The sequence below is a fragment of the Ornithorhynchus anatinus genome, chromosome 1 (genome assembly GCF_004115215.2).
Source record: "Ornithorhynchus anatinus isolate Pmale09 chromosome 1, mOrnAna1.pri.v4, whole genome shotgun sequence".
Lineage (NCBI taxonomy): Eukaryota > Metazoa > Chordata > Mammalia > Monotremata > Ornithorhynchidae > Ornithorhynchus > Ornithorhynchus anatinus.
In genome coordinates, this window is record NC_041728.1 from 172558310 (window position 1) to 172580146 (window position 21837).

Genomic DNA, 21837 nt, shown 5'->3' on the forward strand with positions numbered 1-21837 from the left:
GGTTCTAATCCCGACTCTGGCACTTGTCTGCTGTGTGACCTTTGACATGTCACTCAACTCTTCTGTGCCTCAGTTACCTCATTTGTTAAATGGGGGTTAAGACTGTGAGCCTCATGGGGGACATGGACTGTGTATAACTTGATTAACTTGTATCTACCCCAGCACTTAGTACAGTGCCTGGCACATATTAAGTGCTTAACAAATACCTTGAAAAAAAAAAACCTCTAGTTGGAGCACTTGTTTGGCACTTCCGGCTGACATGTGCCCCCTGCCAATTCATTCTAGGACCCTGGGAGTCAGAAGGTCACAGCTTCTAATCCTGGCTCCACCACATGTCTGTGTGACCTTGGGCAAGTCACTTCACTTCTCTGGGCCTCACTTCCCACATTTGTAAAATGGGGAATGAGACTCTGAGCCCCACAGGGCACAGGGACTGTGGCCAACCCAATTTACTTGTATCACCTCATAGTACAGTGCTTGGCACGTAGGAAGTGCTTAACAAACACCACAATCATTATTAAGTAGCAGTGGAGAAGGAGGAGCATCACCAGGGACAGCCATTTCCTTCCTCTTCCTTCTTCTCCTTTAACTCTCTCTCCTCTTCCTCTTTTCTCCCCTAACAATAATTGTCATATTTGATAAGCATTTACTATGTGCCAAACCTCTTAAGCAGCATGGCTTAGTAGACAGAGCGCAGGACTGGGAGTCAGAAAGACCTGGGTTCCAATTCTGGCTCCACCACATGTCTGCTGTGTCACCTTGGGCAAGTCACTTCACTTCTCAATGCCACAGTTACCTCATCTGCAAAATGAGGATTGAGAGTATGAGCCCATGTGGGGCGGGGACTGTGTCCACCCTGATTAACTTGTATCTACCTCAGTGCTTAGACCAGTGCTTGGCACATAGTAAGTGCTTAACAAGTACCATAATGATTATTATTAAATGCTGGGGTAGGTACATTACAACCAGATCAGACACAGTTACTATCCCACATGGGGCTCACAGTCAAAGGGGGTAGAAGAACAGGCATCTTCTCCCAGTGTTACAGATGAGGAAACTGAGGGACAGAGAATAATAATAATAATGTAGTATTTAAGTGCTTACTGTGTGCCAGGCACTGTACTAAATGCTCAGATGGATATAGGGTTGGACACAGCCCCTGTCCCACATGGGGCTCAAAGTCTCAATCCCCATTTTACGGATGAGGTAACTGAGACTGGAGAAGTGAAGTGACTTGCCTAAGATCACAAAGCAGGCAAGAAGTGGAAAGGGTGTTAGAACCCAGGTCTTCTGACTCCCAGTCCCGTGCACTTTCCAGCTGGTCAGGTTGCTTTTCCTCTTCCTTCTTTTTTTTTTATCTCTTGCCCCTCCGGGCTCCACCCCCAACAACCGGTCCCCTCAAACCTTCACACCCAAGCTCACTCCCACGGTCACCCCCACAGATCACATGAGGTGCAAGCTCCCCGATTACTACTATAAGAAATATATATGAATATTTAATTTCAAGAATTCCAGTAGAAGACTGATACTGACTAAAGAAAATTAAAACTCTTCATGATCATGATGATGATATTTGATAAGCTCTTACTATGTGCCAGGCACTGTACTAAGCACTGGGCTGGATACAAGCAAATCAGGTTGGATGTAGTCCCTGTCCCATGTGGGGCTCACAGCCTCAACAGATGGTATTAGCACCCCTGAAAAACAATTTGGAATTACGATATTGGGGCATTTTTGCCTGTATCCAATAAAACAGAATTAGAGAAGCACAGTTCTAATCCCAGCTCTGCCACTTACCTGCTATGTAAGTCACTTAATTTCTCCATGCCTCAGTTTGCTCATTCATAAAATGGGGATTAAATCCCTGTTCTTCCTCCAGCTGGAACTCTAAGCCCCAAGTGAGACGGGTTTTATGCCAGACCTGATTATCTTGTATCTACGCACAGCAAGCACCCAACAAATGCAACAGTCATTAATATTCTAAGGCTCCCAGTTTTAATCCTGGGAGCCTTAATTTTTAATTTTGTTTCTTCACCTTAGTTCCTGTGGACACAAAGAAGGCTTCCGCACCCTCTTCCCTACGTGGCCTCTTCCAAGCCGTGAGCATGTGCCGAGACCCCAAACCAAAGGGGGACTCACATCAAGAGTCCTTTTGGTCTATTTCACCCAACTGTCTTGAAACGGTCAGGTGATGCAGTCATTTCCCCTTTCCACCCTTGCTGCCACCCCCAACCGTGTAGAACAAACCCAAAGGAAGAACTGATGCACAAGCTGAGGTCTTTTAAGTGATGTGAAACCTCATGTGGACTTCCACAGCTGATGCAATCCAGTCTCCCTGGCTGACAGGGCCTGCTCAGGCCTGGCCAGGTTTCCCCATGGGGCAAGAAGGAGATTGACCAAGAAGACTTGCTGTGGTCCAGGGGGGCTTTCTGGTAGTCTAGAAGCAAGGGCTGAAAGGTTACGGTGGAGACGGACAGTCGTCTGCTAGAATGTCTAAGGGAGAAGCAGCTTGGCCTAGTGGAAAAAGCATGGGCCTGGGAGTCAAAGGACCTGGGTTCCCATCCTGAACACAACCCTTGTCGATTGTGTGGCCTTGGGTAAGTGGCTTCACTTTTCCGGCCTCAGTTACATCATCTGTAAAATGAAGATTAAGATAGTGAGCCCACGTGGAACATGGATTGTGTCCAAATTGATCATCTTCTACCTACCCAGTGCTTAGCACATATTTCAGAATATAGTAAGCAAAATATCATAAAAGAAAGGATCCTTTTTTCCATCATACCATCCAGGAAAACTGTCCTGGAAGTGGATCTCAACTTTAAATGCAGCCCCAAAATCCACAGTGGATTTGTTCTGCTACTGATATTACTTTCACCTTTTCCAACGAACGTGTACTGAGCAACCTCAGCCTCATGCTAGACATTGCAGGGTTGGCATAGGTTCAACATTCCCTGGTAAACAGCAAAGGCTTATTCCACCAGGTGTTGGGGTGAATGTCCAGGAGAAGCCTCTGCTACCCTCTAAGGGCAGTTCCGTCCAGGTCAGTCTGGGGTCAGGGAGGTTCGGGGTATGGGTCTGACTTCAGACAGCTCAGGGCTTTATCTAATGAATAGAGTACGGGCCTGGGAGTCAGAGTCCTAATTCCGGCTCTGCCACTTGTCTGCTGTGTGACCTTGGACAAGTCATTTAGCTTCACCGGGCCTCGGATATCTCATCTATAAAATGAGGATTAAAACTGGGAGCCCCAGGTGGGACACGGACTGTGCCGGACCTGACTAAGCAGAGAAGCAGCGTGGCTCAGTGGAAAGAGAATGGGCTTGGGAGTCAGAGGTCATGGGTTCAAATCCCAGCTCCGCCACTTGTCAGCTGTGTGACTGAGGGCAAGTCACTTCACCTCTCTGTGCCTCAGTTACCTCATCGGTAAAAAGGGGATTAATACTGTGAGCCTCATATGGGACAACCTGATTACCCTGCATCCAGCCCTGGGCTTAGAACAGTGCTCTGCACATAATAAGCACTTAACAAATACCAACATTATTATTATTATTACTAGCTTCTATCTGCCCAGCGCATAGTACAGTTCCCAGCACAAAGTAAATCCTCGAGAAATACCATTCAACAGATCCTGTTTTCAACCAGATATGGGGAGCAACATAGATCCCCAGAATCTAGAGGAAACCTAAATCCTTGAGTCAAGTCCCCAAGTCCCTTGGGCTTCCAGGGGAATTACACCAAGTCAACCAGACTGTAAACTCCCCACTATATTGTAAACTCTCTGAGTTCAAGGATTGTGTCAACTAACTCTACTGTACTCTCCCCGGGGCTTAATACAGTGCTCAATAAATGCCACTGATTGATTGATGTCCATTCCCAAAACTGGACAAGGGAGTGGTAGGGAAGAGAGAGTTAATTGGGAGTTTGTTCAACACTTTTTTTTTTTTGGTATTTGTTAAGTGCTTACTATTTGCCAGGCACTGTACTAAATGCTGGGGTAGATACAAGGCAGTCAGGTGGCACACAATCCATGTTCTGAGCCCCATGTGCAACAGGGACTCTGTCCAACCTGATTAACTTGTATCTACCCCAGCACTTAGTATGGTACCTGGCATATAGTAAGTGCTTAACAAGTACCATACTTACATTACATGGGGCTCAATCTTAATCCCCATTTTACAAATGAGGTAACTGAGGCACAGAGAAGTCAAGTGATTTGCCCAAGGCCACACAGCAGATAACTGGCAAAGGCGGAATTAGAACCCAGGTCCTTCTGACTCCCAGGTCTGTGCTCTGTCCCCTAGACCATGCTGCTTTTCAGCCAATGATTCAGGAGATGCCTCTGTGTCTATCTTTGAGTGTTTACTGAGTGTCTACTGAGAGAAGAGCAAAGTAATATACTAAGTGTTTGGGAGAGTACCAAAGAAACAAGACACACATTCCCTGTGTCTCCAATGGGAGAGACAGATAGAAATTAGGCTAATTGAACCCTGGTCTGAGCCAGTCTGTTCACTTAGCTCCTACATATCCAATATAATACAGTAATAATATAATTGTGGTATTTGTTAAGCACTTACTATGTGCCAGGCACTGTACTAAGCGCTGAAGTAGATACGAGCAAATTGGGATGGACACAGTCCCTGTCCCAGATGGGTCTCACAGTCTTAATACCTATTTTACAGATGAGGTAACTGAGGCCCACAGAAGTGAAGTGACTTGCCCAAGGTCACATAGCAGATAAAGTGGCAGAGACGGAATTAGAACCCAGGTCCTTCTGATACCTAGGTTTGTGCTCTTTCCACAAGGTGACGCTGCTTCTCAATCTGCCACACTCCATTACCTTTCCTTATTTGAGGAATTTTTTTCCTGGTACATTCCATCAGAATACCTATAATTGCAACTCTGAGGCAGCTGGAGTCTCCTTGGGAAACTACCAGATGCTCTTTATAGCTCTTGCTGGAATAAATATGCGGAAAGGCGTGACCACTTCCTTGATCCACTGAGGCATAAACACGGGCTGTGCTTGGAATAAAGTAGCCAGGAGCAAAGCCATTCCCAATGCTAATTCCCATTGCTCCTGATGTACCTGGCCATAAGATACAGCTTATATTGATTTAAATAGGTATCCATGGATGATTAGATGGGAGGCACCCATTCATTCAAAATCAATTAATTAAAGGTATTTATTGAGTGTTTACCATGCACAGATATTCTCCCCACCTCCAACCCCACACTACTTATGTACACATCTTTAAATTATATGTTATAAATTACTTATTCATATTTATGTCTGTCTCCCCCTCTAGATTGTAAACTCGTGAGAGGCAAGGAACGTGCCTGATAATTTTGTTGGATCGTACTCTCCCAGGTGCTTACTACAGTGCTTGGCACATAGTAAGCATTCAATAAATGCAGCTGATTGACTGAAGACCCCTTTCTAGAGTGAAACTAATTAAAGATATGATTTTGTCTGCAGCACGACAGGCTATGTTTTCATTTAGAAAGACACACCATCTCCACCCACTCTCACAGGCTCTGTGGGATATGGCTTTATTAGGTGTCATTCACTAGACTTATGTAAAGATCCTGGGCTATTACGGCAGTGGGAATGCCACCGAGAATAAGGAACTAATACTGCAAGACTTTTTCCTCCTTTTGTGGTTCCCTTATTTTTAAGAGCAGAGATCATCCCTGGGTGGGGTGAAAATAATATTTCTACAGTCACAGGCATATATTTGCAAACACATACACTCACAATCAGTTTTGCCACATATGTTTTAATAATAATAACTATGGTGATTTGTTAAGCGCTTACTATGTGCCAAGCATTGTAGTAAGTACCGGGGTAGGTACAATATAATAGGATACAGTCGCTGCCCCACATGGTGCTCACAGTCTAAGTGAGAGGGAGAAGAGGCATTTAATCCCCATTTTACAGATGAGGTAACTGAGGAACAGAGAAGTTGGATGACTTTTCCAGTGTCACAAAGCAGGCAAGTGGCAGAGCCGGAATTAGGCCTCAGATCCTCTCACTCCCAGGCCTGTGATCTTTCCATTAGGCCACACTGCTTCCCTACACCTTCTGCCCCTTTTGCAGAGGATGGTACTAACCACTTGGGAGACTACAATATAATAGAGTTGGTAGACACTGACCCTGCCAACAACAAACTTATGGCCTAGAGGAGGAGATGGGTATTAATATAAAGAAATTATGGATATGTACATAGGTGCTGAGGGGCTACGGGAGGGGTTACTAAAGGGTGCAAATCAGAACATTCATTTAAGAAACGGCTTTTATCGAGTACCTACTATGGTCATAGCACTGTGCTGAGTGCTTGAGAAAGTACAACTGAAAGAAAAGACACAGTTCAATAATATTTACGTTAGCATTGGCTCTCTTCAAGCACAAGCTTTAAAAGGTGCAAGGGACAAGGAAGGAAAAGAGAAAACAGCATCCAGCTCTGCAAACATTAAACAATGCAACACATCAAGAGGCAGCCTTTTTGTGGTCACAATGTGGCTGGGACTGTGGTTCCCACATTGGCTTTTTCAGCCACACATGTACACGTCTTCTAATTCTCTTGGATTGTACTCTCCCAAAGGCTTAGTTCAGTATTCTGCACAGAGTAAGCACTCAATATGTATCACTAATTGAAATACCACTGAGGCACTCATTGGTGAACTTCACAATCTCCTTTGATGGTGACTTTTTCTATTATGAAGGACAACTTTTCTCCCCCTCTAGACTGTAAGCTCACTATGGGGAGGGAATCTGTCTGTTTATTGTTATATTGTACTCTCTCAATTGCTTAGTATGGTTCTTCGCGCACAGTAAGCACTCAATAAAAACAATTGAATGAACTACACTTATGTGTGTGTTCGTGTGTGTGTGTGTGTGTGTGTGTGACTGTGAGCCTGTTGTGGAGTAGGGATTGTCTCTTTCTGTTGCCAAATTGTACTTTCCAAGCGCTGAGTACAGTGCTCTGTACACGGTAAGCATTCAGTAAATATGATTGAATGAATGAATGAATAAGCGCAAGCATGCACACGTGCCATGAATAGCTTCCTCCTTAATGAACTGCTTTTGTCAACCTTAACTAATCCTGGCTCCACCATTGTCTGCTGTGTGACTTTGGGTAAGTCACTTAGCTTTTCTGTGCCTCGGTTACCTCATTTGTAAAATGGGGATTAAGACTAGAGGCCCTGTGAGGGACAAGGACTATGTCAACCTTATCGTCTTATATCTACCCCAGCACTTAGTACAGTGACTGGCATATAGTGAGCACTTGTCTTATGCCGGTGAGTCGCTTCTGTCCCATAGCGACACCACGGACAAATGTATTCCAGAAAGCCTTACTCTCCATCTGCAATCATTCTGGTAGTGGATCCAGAGAGTTTTCTTGGTAAAAGGACGGAAGTGGTTTACCTTTGCCTCCTTCCATGCTGTGAACTTGAGTCTCCGCCCTCGACTCTCTCTTGTGCCTCTGTTGCCAATCATGGGTGAATTTTGATTTGTAGCAGATTGCCTTCCGCTCACTAACCACTGCCCACGCTAGGAATGGAATGGGTAGGCCTCTGCTTGACTCTCCCTCCCATAGCCAAGAAGTCAGAAGACAAGGTTACACGGTTGATCTACAACAACACAATTGGTAAACTCCATACCTCTAGCTCCAACCTACTCTTTGCATCTCGATCTTGATTTGCATCAATAATTAAGTCTTTAGAGTAAAACCCAGCTAAGAAAGGTATCCCTGTCAAGGCTAAGCTTCCAATAATTAAGGCTGACGATGTAATAGCAAGAATATTAATTAGGCCTCGTCTAGCCCACTACTGACCCCTTCCCCACATCCTCCCTGGAGCCTGGAACACCCTCCCCCTTCATATCCAACAGTCCAACCTGCGTGGTCTAGTAGATATAGAGCCTGGGCCTAGGAATCAAAGGACCTGCTCTGCCACTTGTCTGCTATGTGACCTTGGGCAAGTCACTTCATTTCTCTGTGCCTGAGTTACTTCATCTTTATAATGGGGATTAAGACTGTGAGCCCCAAGTGGGAAAGGGACTGTGTCCAACCCAATCACCTTGGATCTACTCCAGCGCTTAGGGCAGTGCCTGGCACATAGTAGGCACTTAAATACAATTGTTCTTGTTCCTCAAGGTTCAGTTCTGGATGTCCTTCTTTTCTCCATCTACATCAACTCCCTTGGAAAATTCATTCGCTCACATGGCTTCAACTATCACCTCTATGCTGATGACACTGAAATCTACATCTCTAGCCTGATCTCTCTCCCTCTGCACTCTCACATTTTTTCCTGCCTTCAAGCTATCACTACTTGAATGTCTTCCCATTACCTCCAACTTAAAATGGCTAAAACCGAATTCCTTATCTTCTCACCCAAACCCTGTCTTCCCGCTCACTTTCCCCTCATTGTTGACGGCACCACCATCCTTCCTGTCTCACAAGCCCATAACCTTGGTATTATCCTTGACTCCACTCTCTCGTTCCACCCACATATTCAAGCTTTCACTAAATCCTGTCAGTTCTACCTTCCCAACATTGCCAAAATCTTCCCCTTCTCGCCTTCCAAACTGCTTCCACATTAATGCAAACACTTATTCTATCTCGCCTTGGTTATTTAATCAGCCTCCATGCTGACCTCCTTGCCTCCTCTCTCTCCCCACTCCAGTCTATACTCCTTTCTGCTGCATGAATTATTTCCCTTCAAAAACGTTTGGATCACGTCATCCCACTCCTCAAGAAACTCCAGTGGTTGCCCATCCACCTCCACATCAAACAAAAACTCCTTTCCACTGGCTTTAAAGCATTTAGTCACCTTACCCCCTCCTACCTCACCTCACTACTCTCCTACTACAACCCAGCCTGCACACCTTGTTTCTCTAATGTTAATCTTTTCACTGGACCTCCATCTCATCTATCTCACCCCAGACCTCTCGCCCACATCCTACCTCTGGCATGGAACGTCCTCCCTCATATCAGGCAGAAAATTGCTCTTCCCCATTTCAAAGCATTACTGGAGGCTTCTCCTCCAAGAAGCTTTCCCTAAGCCCTCCTCTCCTCTGCTTCCACTCCCTCTGCGCCACTCTTACTTGCTCCTTCATTCATCCTCCCTCCCATCCCCACAACAAATATGTATATATCTGAATATATCTGTAATTCATCTCTTTATTTATTTATATTAATGTCTGTCTCCCCCTCTAGACTGTGAGCTCATTGTGGGCAGGAATGTGTCTGTTGTTATAATGTATGCTCCCAAGCACTTAGTACAGTGCTTTGCACACAGAATGCGCTCAGTAAATATCACTGAATTGAACTGAATCATTATTATAATCACTCAAAATCCTTCTAAAAATCACATTTCCTCCAACAGGCCTTCCCCGACTAGGTGCTCATTTCCCATATCTGCCCTATCTTTTGTGTCACCTAAGCTCTTGGCTTTAAATCTCTTAAGCTTCTTGAAAAAGCTTTATTAAGCTTTCCCCACAGCCCCACCACACTTACATACACAGCCTCATACTTTACTCTTTTTCCTCTCTGTAACTGATTTTCATATCTGTCCCCTCTTGTAGACTGTCTTTCCATGTGGGCAGGGATTCTGTCAACCAACTCTGTTGCATTGATACAGATGGATATGGACATAAATGCTGTGGGGTGGGGTAAAAATCAAACTGCTTAAGGGGGATGGACCTAAATGCAGAGCTGATGCACACAGTACATAGTCATACAGTGCTTAGTACAGTAATCTTGCACAGAGTAAGCGCTCAATAAATATGATTGAATGAATGAATGAGTGAATGATGCAGAAAAGAGGGAAGCAGCATGGCTTAGTGGATAAAGCACGGGCCTGGGGATCAGAAGGACCTGAGTTCCAGAGTCCGCCACTTGTCAGCTGTGTGTTCTTGGGCAAGTCACTTAACTTCTCTGTGCCCCAGTTATTTCATCTGTAAAATAGGGATTAAAACTGTGAGCCCCGTGTGGAACGTGGACTGTGTCCAACCTGATTACCTTGTATCTGCCCCATTGATTAGTACAGTGCCTGGCACACAGTAAGGACTTAACAAATACTATTAAAAAATAGGGGAAATGAAGGCTTAGTCAGGGGAGAACTATTGGAAAAGGCTTGATAACTGTTTCCCCTCCCTAAAAAAACAAACTCGACAGCTACCTAGACAACATCTGCACTTGTAGAGTCCCCATCATCCTGACTCTGTCTGATTGAATGTGGTTACAGTCAGCAAACAACGAGAGGAGGGAAGGTCAGGGCCCTCATTTAAGATCCATTAACATGGCTCTCTTCCCCTTAAATGAAAGAAACCAATCTAAAATTCAACTTCAGTCCTTTTCACTAGCAGCCTCAAAACGTATCACCTTACAAGAAAAAAGGACATAAACATCACTGATTGATTGGTTGATTGATGAAATAGCTGATTAAAGAATTAGAAGGCACAATTGACTCTACATATATATGTAGGGGCCAAGGATGTGTGGACAGCTATAGGTGCTATAAGTTCTCCCTTCCTGAATCCCCTTAAGACCCCCCATCCATCAATCAATGGAATTTATTGTGTGCTTATTTGACCTAAGTACTTGGGAGAGAACAATACGATACAGTTGGTGGACCCAAGCCTTACCCACAAGAAGCTTACAGGTTTTTTATTTATGGTTTTTATTGAGCGCTTTACAGCTCTGTACTAAGCTCTTGGGAGGGTACAATACAACAGAGTTGGTAGACATGTTCACCCACCCATCACGAGCATAGAGTCTAGGGGAATTTAGAGTCTATTACTTCTTCTCTTTCTAAAACAGCATTCTTCAGCCCAAGAGGATCAATTTCTTTAAATAACAGTGTTTTGCAGTCTTCCAGATTCCCATGCAAGATAATCACTGAGGTATTTGTTAAGTGCTTACTATGTGCCAAGCACTCTACTAAGTATTGAGGAAGTAGTTATAATGGGATGCCCCTTGATGATATCATATAATAATAATTAATAATAATAATAAACTGCTTACTATATGCCAAGGACTATGCTAAACGCTGGGGTAGATACAAGATAATCAGGTCTCACACTGGACTCATAGACTGTAAGCCCGGTGTGGACAGGGATTGTCTCCCTTTATTGCAGAACTGTACTTTCCAAGCACTTAGTATGGTGCTCTACACACAGTAAGTACTCAATAAATACAACTGAGTGAATGAATAACATGTACTGAATTTCCATTTTGCAGATGAGGGAACTGAGGCACAGAGAAGTTTAGCGACTTCCCCAAGATCACACAAAGCAGTCGGTGGTGGAGCCGGGATTAGAATTTAGGTCCTCTGACTCTCAGGCCCATGCTCTTTCTACTAGGCCACACTACTTTCCACACTCTGCACTAATGAGACATTCTCCCTTTAAGCAGGGTTTCTTTCAATTTCCATAGGGTCAGAGCCACTTACTCTACACCAGAAATAGCTCTGGTGGAGAGGCCACAGGGTTGCCTCACCCTGCCTCCATCCATCATCACCTCCCCAAGTCAGGCTGCCTATTAATAATTACGGTCTTTGTTAAGCACTTACTATGTGACAGGCACTGATCTAAGGGCTGAACTCATTCAATGGTATTTACTGAGTGCTTACTGTGGGCAAAGAACTGTCTCTTCCTTAACCAAAATCAGCCTGGTGAAAACTGTTGTTTGGTATTTCCAGCTCCGGGTACTCATTCAGTGGTATTTATTGAGAGCTTACTGTGTGCAGAGCATTGTACTAAGCACTCGGAAAGCACAGTTCGGCAACAGATGGAGATAATCCCTACCCAACATCCCCACTCCCCACTTCCTCCAGGCTGCTGAGTTCTCCGACTGACTCTGGCAGGCCTGTTCCATCCGCAGATCGGTCAAAAGGGGCCTGTGATAAGTGTCACTCTTCTTTGAGAAGTAAAGGGAAGTAGGTTGATCCCAAACAAAGTGAAGTCACTTCCTGGTAAAGAAGTCAGGAAACAGAGAAGGAAGGAAACCGCCTCCCAGAATTGTGCTTTTCTGTTTTTCAGTGCAGAAGAACACAGGGAAATTGATGGCTGAAAGTCACAAGAACGTATCTTTTGTCAAAGCACCATGGGAAAAGACAGGTGTTGCCTGTTTGGGCTAGAATGAAGCTTGTGGCAAGCACTCAGCTGACATATTTGTAATTTATTTATAGTAACGTCTGTCTCCCCCTCTAGACTGTAAGCTCATTATGGGCAGGGAATGTGTCTGCTAATTGTTATATTATAATAATAATAATAATGTTGTTGGTATTTGTCAAGGGCTTACTATGTGCCAAGCACTGTTCTAAGCACTGATGTAGGTACAGGGTAATCAGGTTGTCCACGTAAGGCTCACAGTCTTCATCCCCATTTTACAGACGTGGTAACTGAGGCTCAGAGAAGTGAAGTGACTTGCCCAAGGTCACCCAGCTGACAAGGGGCAGAGCCGGAATTAGAACCCATGACCTCTGACTCCCAAGCTCGTTCTCTTTCCACTAAGCCATGCTGCTTCTCTAAGTACAGTGCTCTGCACACGGCAAATGCTCAATAAATATGACAATTCATTCAGTTATTCAATCGTATTTATTGAGCACTTACCATATAAAGAGCGCTGTACTAAGCGCTTGGGAGAGTGCGATACAACAATAAACAATAAACTTGGGGCAGTGTGTTGCTAATTTTCATGGCTGCTTTCCGGCATCTCTCATCCTCACGGTAACTATGGGATTTATTAAGCATTTACTACGTGCCAAACATTGCGCTAAACACTTGGGGAAATACAAAATAATAGACTGGACACAGTCCTTGTCCCACATGGGGGCTCACAATCTAAGAAACAGGGAAAAGAAAATAGCCTACTCCCATTTTGCAGCTGAAGAAACCAAGGCTCAGAAAGGATACGTGACTTGCCCAAGATCACAGAGCTGAGCAGTGAGGGAACTGGCTCTTCCAGTCTTGAGCTATTTCCATGAAGCCATGTCGTCTTTCTAAGATTTTCCAAACAATGATCTATCAGAAGATTGGCCTGACAGAAGGAAACTTAAGAGTACTCAACTGTTATGAGCAAGGAGAAACTATAACAGCTTTCACACATTCATTCATTCAATCGCATTTATCGAGGACTTACTGTGTGCAGTGCACTGTGCTAAGCAGTTGGGAGAGTACAATATAACAATAAACAGAAACATTCCTTGTCCACAAAGAGCTTACAGTCTAAAGGGAGCTTTCATTGGGATAACAGACTTCAGAGAGTTGTCTCTATGTCCAACATAAAACCGGACTCACTTTCCCTTTCATTTTCCCAGACTAAACTCTCATTTAGTAATTAATGGTACTTGTTAAGCATTTGCTACGTGTCAAACACTGTTCTAAGTGCTGGGGTAGGTACAAGTTATTTAGGTTGAACCCAGTCCCTGTCCCACATGGGGCTCTCAGTCTAAGTGGGAGAGAGAACAGGCATTAAATCCCCATTTTACAGATGAGGCACGGCGATGTTACGTGATTTTGCCAAAGTCACACAGCAGGCAAAGTAGTGTTGCTGGAATTAGAATCAGGTCCCCTGACTCCTAGGCCCTTGCTCTTTCCACTAGGCCACACTGATTCCCTGTAGACTCTAAGCTCTTTGTTGGGAAGGATCACATTTACCATCTGCTATCTCTATTAGATTGTATTTTCCCTGTTTATTGCACTGCACGCGATAAGCACCCAATAAATACCACTGATTCATTTTGTGACACTCCATCGATAGACTCCCCAACCAGAAGACACAGTCTTATGGGCTCTCGGGCATATTATTCTGTAGCTGAGAAGTTGAAACTATAGCAGCAAGGAATCAACTATTGTATACCATATACTAGAGAAGCAGCACGTCCTAGTGGGTAGAGCACAGGCCTGGGACTCAGAGGGACCTGGGTCCTAATCTCGGCTCCATCACTTTCATTCATTCAATAGTATTTATTGAGCGCTTACTATGTGCAGAGCACTGTACTAAGCACTTGGAATGTACAATTCGGCAACAGATAGAGACAATCCCTGTCCATGAACAGGCTTACAGTCTAATCGGGGGAGACAGACAGACAAAAACAAGACAACTTAATCACAATAAATAGAATCAAGGGGATGGACACCTCACTAACAAAATAAATAGGGTAATAAAAATATATATAAGTGAGCACAGTGATGAGGGGAGGGGAAGGGAGAAGGGGAGGAGCAGAGGGAAAGGGAGGGAAAGGGGGCTTAGCTGAGGGGCGGTGAAGGGGGAGCAGAGAGGGAGCAGAGGGAGCAGAGGGAAAAGGGGAAGCTCAAATTGGGAAGGCCACTTGGAGGAGGTAAGCTCTCACTTGTCTGCTACGGGACCTTGGACAAGTCACTTCACTTCTCTGGGCCTCAGTTACTTCATCTGGAAAATGGGGATTAAGGCTGTGAGCCCATGTGGGGCAGGGACTGCGTCCAACCCGATTACCTTATATCTACCCCAGTGCTTAGTACAGTCCCTGGCACAGAGTAAGCACTTAAATACCACTATTATTATTATTATTATTATTATTATTAATCAATTCATCTATTGTCCTCTCCATTAAATCTTTAGCTTCTTAAGATCAGGGACTGTAAGTTTACTGTAGGCAGGGTATGAGTCCACTAACTCTGTTCTAGTATACTCTCCCAAGCACTTAGTACAATACTCTGCACAAATACTCTGCTCAATAAAAGATTGATAGTATTTTATACTTCTACTGCAAGTTCCTCAAGTGTAGTGCTGTGTTTCAGACAGAGGAGATGCTGGATCAATACTGCTGATGATGATCGATACTAAAAAGTTAGGCATGGAGAGAAAGGAAGGTCTTGGGAATCTGGTAGGCCAGTAACTTTGGAAGAAACTTGGACAGTGCAAGACTTCCTTTCCCTTGCACTAAATTGGACAGAGCTTAATATAATCTTGCAAATAAGCATTGTACTGATGCTTATTTCAGCCTAGAAAAAGAGATTTTTTGCCAGCCCCAGAAGACAAAGCAGGGAGGGAAATTAATGAGTTTTCCAGTTTTAAAATGAGATGGACAGAACCTGATCTTTGCCCTGGCTATGAGGCAAGGGTGTAGCTGTGTGCCTGAAAATCCTTAGATTACCCTCACAGAAACAGGATTCATTCATTCAATCATATTTATTGAGCACTTCCTGTGTGCAGAGCAGTGTACCAAGTCGTTGGAAGAGTACAGTATAACAATAGACACATTCTCTGCCCTCAACAAGCTAACAGACTGGGGGGGGGGGGACAGATATTAATATAAATAAATTAATTACAGATATGTACATAACTGTTGTGGGGCTGGGAGGGGGGATGAATGAAGGTAGCAAGTCAGGGCGACACAGAGTGGGAGAAGAGGAAAGGAGGACTTAGTACTTCATTCATTCATTCAATCATATTTATTGAGCCCTTTCTGTGTGCAGAGCACTGTACTAAGCACTTGGAAACTACTTAGCACTTATGTCGATATCTGTGAAATCTACTAACCATTTCAGCTCTCTGCAATATATTTTAATATCTGTCTCCCTCTGTAGACTGAAAGCTCCTTGTGGGTAGAGATCTTGCCTACCAATTCTACCGTACTGTACTCTTTCAAGGTCTAAGGACAGTGCTCCGCTCCCAGTAATAATAATAATAACGATGATGGTATTTGTTAAGCAAGCGCTTACTATTTGTCAAGCACTGTTCTAAGCGCTGGGGTAGATAGAAGATAATCAGATTGTCCCACATAGGGCTCACAGTGTCACACTATTTCACCAAGCGTCACGTGGACACTGTTGGAAGCAGAATACTGAGCTGAATGGACCATTGCTCTGACTGAGTAATGGTTATTGCTTATGTTCTCATCTGTTCACCTCTTCACCCCTCCTCCTTTGCCTTGGCATTAATCATCTTCAGGGAGAGTTTCTGCCTTCTGCGTAGTGCATCCATCACTGCTGCAAACAAGCCAAGCCCCGCTCAAAATTGTCACCTCTGAATTCAAAAAAGCTGAATTTACAGTGTGAAAGTTCACACAGATACAGAGGAGCAAAGAGGGAGCAGAATAAATGCTAACCAGCAACACCTTTAATGAATCAGCCAATCAGTGATTTTATTGAATGCTTAGAAAAGCAGCATGGCTTAGTGGAAAGAGCACGGACTTGGGAGTCAGCGGTCACGGGTTCGAATTTTGGATCTGCCACTTGTCAGCTGTGTGACTGTGGGCAAGTCACTTAACTTCTCTGTGCCTCAGTTACCTCATCTGTAAAATGGGGATTAAGACTGTGAGCCTCAAGTGGGACAACCTAATTACCCTGTATCTACCCCAGCGCTTAGAACAGTGCTCTGCACATAGTAGGCACTTAACAAATACCAACATTATTATTATTATTAGTATTAACAAGTACCATTATTATTATAATACTGTTCTCCTTCCCACGAGCCCTATGCGGGTCAGGGACTGTGTCTGATCCAATTGTATTTTATCTACCCCAGTGCTTCACATATAGTAGGAGCTTAATAATGAAGATGATATTTGTTTGTTTGTTAAGCATTTACTATGTGCCAAGCACCGTTCTAAGCACTGGGGTAAACACAAGGTATTTATACAAGCTTAACCAATGCAAACATTAATCATTATTATCCTAATGTACCATCTAACATCCCTCACTTTATCCCTTAATAGGCCATAGAGGGGGCATGGCTTAATGGATAGAGCATGGGCCTAGGGGTCAGAAGTACCTGGGTTCTAATCCCGACTCCACCACATGTCTGCTCTGTGACCTTGAGCAAGTCACTTCACTTCACTAGGCCTCGGTTACCTAACCATAAAATGGGGATTCAGACTGTGAGCCCTATGTGGGATAGGGACTGTGTACAATCTGATTAATCTGTATCTACCCCAGAATTTAGAACAGTGCTTGACACAGAGTAAGCACCTAAGTACAAGATTATTACTAGTATTATTAGTTTTGCCTTCCATTAATTTATCCCCCTTCTTAAGCTTACAGATATTTTCTGAGTGAACAGCTCCCTGGATAATAAATTCCCTAGGGTCACCACCCACCTTGCAACCAGTGTTTGCTTTTATTTGTTTAGAACCTACCACCTTCAGCTTCAAGATATACCTCCTCTCCCTGGTGTGGTGAGAATCTGAAAAAGAACTCCACATTTTCACATTCCCTTCCCCTTTACCCACCTCCTCCTCCTCTCCCTCTGATAATCACAAGGGCTCCCCCTAACCAACACTCACACTGCACTCACTGGGCCTGACTCTGGTGGAGCTGAGCTCTAATAATAATAATAATAATGGTATTTGTTAAGCACTTACTATGTGCAAAGCATTGTTCTAAGTGCTGGGGGGGATACAAGGTTGTCAGGTTGTCCCAATTAGGGCTCACAATTTTAAGCCCCATTTTACAGATGAGGTAACTGAGGCACAGAGAAGTTAAGTGACTTGCCCAAAGTCACACATTTGGCAAGCGGTGGAGCCGGGATTAGAACCCACGACCTCTGACTCCCAAGCCCGGGCTCTTTCCACTGAGCCACGCTGCTGCTCTAGAATTTCATCCCATGCAGATCCTATAATACTTATGAGGAGCAGCATGATGCAGTGTCTAGAACATAGAACACGGGCCTGGGAATCAGAAGATCATGGGTTCTAATTCCAGTTCCACCACTTGCCTGATGTGTGACCCTGGGCAAGTCACTTCACCTGTCCGGCCTCAGTTACCTTATCTGCAAAATAGGTTTTGAGATTGTGAGCCCCACATGTGCAATGGGCTGAACATTTAAACGAGAATCACTTTGACCAACCCGATTTATTTGTATCCACCCCAGCGCTTAGTACGGTGCTTGCCACATAGCAAGCACTTAAAAGATACCACAATTATTATTATTACAATTTTTGAAGCAAATAGCTAAAACATATTGTTTCTTCACTTTCCTTTGGCCTAAACACCACATCTACTTGTCTGATGGAAAGCTCTAATCAGGTAGGGTGACAGCAACGTAGGTTCCCACCCCATATTCTGTACTTACTAATATTGGAGAACTTGCTTCTTCGCTAAGACTCCCTCTTGGACTCTGTTCTGCTTTCTCCAACATATGCCTCACTCCTGATTCATCCTGTACCACCACTACCTCATGCTCTTGACTCAACTTCCAGAATCCTTTGGGGGCCTAATAATAATAATAATGCTAACAGTTACAACTGTGGTATTAATTAAGTGCTTACTATGTACCAAGCACTGTGCTAAATGTTAGGGTAGACACAAGCAAATTGGATTGGACACAGTCCCTGCCCCACGTGGGGCTCACAGTCTAAATCTCCATTTTACAGACACGGTATCTGAGGCACGGGAAGTAAAGTGGCTTTGTCCAAGGTCACACGGCAGAGAAGTGACAGAGCCGGGATTAGAACCCAGATCCTTGTGACTCCCAGGCCTGTGATCTATACACTAAGCCTTGCTGCTTCTCTGGTTTTCTTCTAGAAAATCAAAGTGGCACTGTTCACTTCACTTTCAGATGGACAAAACTTGGAGCAGGAACTTCTAGCCCAAGACCTTAAAGTCAGAAGAGAATCCCATCTGGTTTTTGTGCAGTCTTTTCCGAAGACAGGGGGATGGACAAACTGACCTCTCAAGGCCTCTTCTACCTCCATCAACCTTGATTCTCGTTTTAAATGTTCAGCCCATTGGCCTCTATTACTGTTCTATTAACAACTTCTAATAGGACTACTGCCAGCTGTGGCTGATACCGACAATGCTAACCCAGAGCTTTGGCAATGATAGTAAAAGTAATTGCTAAACACAATGAGCCAAGCACTGTAATAAGTGCTGTGGTAGATACAAGATAATCAGGTTGGACACCATTCCTGGACTACATGGGGCTAACAGTCTAAGTAAGAGAGAGCAGGCTTAGAATCTCCATTTTACAGATGAGGAAATTCAGGAATAGAAATGTTAAGTGATTCAATCGTGGTTTTGGGGGGCTTTTACTGTGTGCAGAGCACTGTGCTAAGCATTTGGGAGAGTAAAATATAACAATAAACAGACACATTCCCTGCCCACAGTGAGCTTGCAGTCTAGAGGGGGAGACAGACATTAATATAAATTACAGATATGTCCATAAGTGCTTTGGGGCTGGAAGGAGGGGTGAATAAAGGGAGGTAGTCAGGGTGATGCAGAAGGGAGTGGGAGAAGAGGAAAGGAGGGCTGTCAGGGAAGGTCCCTTGGAGGAGATGTGCCTTCAATAAAGCTTTGAAGGGGGGAGAGTAATTGTCTATAGGATTTGAGGAGGGAGGGCGTTCCAGGCCAGAAGCAGGATGTGGGTGAGGAGTTGGTGGTGAGATAGATGAGATCGAGATACAGTGAGAAGCTTGGCATTAGAGGAGCAAAGTGTGCGGGCTGAGTTGTAGTAGCAGAGTAGTGGGGGGGGGGGGTGATTGCTTTAAAGCCAATAGTAAAGAGTTTTTATTTGATATGGTGGTGGATGGGCAACCGCTGGAGTTTTTTGAGTAGTGGGGAAACATCTCCTGAACGTTTTCGTAGAAAAATGATCTGGGCAGCAGGGTGAAGTATGGTCTGGAGTGGCAAGAGACAGGAGACAGGGAGGTCAGCAAGAAAACAATACTGTAATCAAGGCGGGATAGGATAAGTGATTTTATTAACATGGTTAAGCACTGTTCTGTGCACTTAGTGCAGTGCTCTGCACATAATAAGCGCTCAATAAATAGGACTGAATGAATGAATCATCTTTAAACCAAAAAGCAATCCCACAACTAAAAGCGTCCTAAAGTGCCTTGAGACAACGCACGGTGCCCCACAATTTTCAGGGATCGCTTTCAGATTGATTATCTTGATGCATTCCGATTTTCTGGTAGCCGCGCCAGCGCTCAGTAGAGTACCTGACACATAGTAAATGCTTAACAAATACCATAATTAATTAACAATCCACATCTGCCTCCCCAGATGGCTTTCCGAGGCTGCTGAATAAGCAGGATGGGTGCTTGTGCTCCCAGAACTCGCTCTAAACCGTCCTATTTTGGGAGTGGCTGCTGAAACCACTCAGAAACCAAATGTCTCATCCCCAGCACAAGGCCCGGGCAGGGGATCATTTCCAGTAATCGGGAGAACACTAGCCCCGGGCAACAAACAAACTCTCCCACTTGTCCCAGAGCTTTCGGGGGAAAGAGACATTTCCCAAGGGGGGAGTGGAAAAGGGGAGGTAAGGGGAGAGCTCCAAACAGCTCCAGAACACAAGCCGGGAAAGGACCCTTCTTCACATGTTCGACCTTCGGGCGAACTGGCGGGATGGACAGGGGAAAGGGGAGAAGGTCGAGACGTTAAACTTGCTAAAAAAAAAAAAAACAACCTCAAGAGGCTTAAAAAGAAGCAGCGTGGCTCAGTGGAAAGAGCACGGGCTTGGGAGTCAGAGGTCACGGGTTCGAATCCCAACTTTACCGCTTGTCAGCTGTGTGACTGTAGGCAAGTCACTTCACTTTTCTGGGCCTCGGTTATCTCATCTGGGGATTAAAACGGTGAACCCCACGTGGGGCAACCTGATCACCCTGTATCTACCCCAGCGCTTAGAACAGTGCTGTGCACATAGTAAGCACTTAACAAATACCAACATTATTATTATTATTATTTTCGTGGCACCCGGGCCTCTTGTTTCCGAGCAGATTTCACGCCGGGTCCAGGGAGAACTTCAGCTCCAGTCAGTTCCTTTTCTCCCCTCTGCCCCCCCCGCTCCTCCCCACCACCTTTAAATGGGGCCTTTTCTTCTTCTTCCTCTTTTCCTCCCCTCCCTCCAAGAAATGCCCGGGTGGGCATCAGCTAGGGCAGAGAAGGCCCACTCTCAACGAGCACACCTTTCAAGTCGAATTTCAACGAAGTGGGGGGACGAGGGGGTGCTCACACCCATCAACACACACCCCGCCCCAAAAAGCAGAGGACTGCCTCTGGCTGCCCTGGGCTGGTACTCACCGTTGCCGTGGTTTCCAGGGGCTGCTTCTTGGGGAGCGGCAGAAGAGGGATGCGGGATGGAGGATGCGGGGACGGGGGGAGTGCAGAGGGCCAGGGAAGTCCCCCGACAGAGACAACCGGGACCGTGCAGAAAAGAAAAGAAACTCCTCCCTTCGTTCGCGAGGGCCGGGAGAAAAAGGGACGGGCTCAGGATGTGATATCATGCGAGCTCGTTTCGGCAACGAGGAAACCGGAGGAGATCAACTCCGTCGAAACAGCTGAGCCAGGAAAACTCGGATCCTCGTTTCGGCTCGATCTTTCGGAGGCTTTTTTTCCCAGAAATTCGGCTGCGATGCTTCAGGGACAACGGGGACCGGGCCGGAGGATATTCTGCGGGCCTGCGTGAACTCTACTTTTATTTTTTATTTGGTGTGGTGTTTTTTTTTTAGAAGAAAAGATTGTGCTTTCCTCTGCAGTGGTTCTAGGAGTTGAAGTTGGCGGGGGGGGAGTTAGATGGAGATCCGCTGTGCCCCGCCGGAGAAAGGCCTGCAGCTAGCCCCGGAGCTCAGTTATTGGAAAAGAAAGGGAAACTCGAAAGATAAAAGAAAAACCCGGTGCCTCCCCAAAGGAATTTCCGCAATCTAATCGCGATTCAGATAGGGCTTGAAGGAGGGGGTTAACCCTTCCACGGCTCGGCTTGGGGTAGGGGGTAATAAAATTCATTCAATAGTATTTATTGAGCGCTTACTATGTGCAGAACACTGTACTAGGCGTTTGGAATATACAATTCGGCAACAGATAATAATAATAATGTTGGTATTTGTTAAGCCCTTACTATGTGCAGAGTACTATTCTAA

The 21837-nt window shown here is 44.9% G+C and overlaps 1 protein-coding gene across 2 annotated transcripts in view; it reads right to left on the reverse strand.

Moving 5' to 3' along the window:
- The window catches only part of RALB (RAS like proto-oncogene B), a 169016-nt gene extending 147878 nt beyond the window's left edge, over positions 1–21138 (reverse strand). For both annotated transcript variants that reach the window (XM_029069393.2, XM_029069386.2), the window contains exon 1: positions 21002–21138. The gene's annotated coding sequence lies outside the window, so the exon portion shown is untranslated. The remainder of the gene's footprint in view (positions 1–21001) is intronic.
- Positions 21139–21837: the final 699 nt, after the last annotated feature.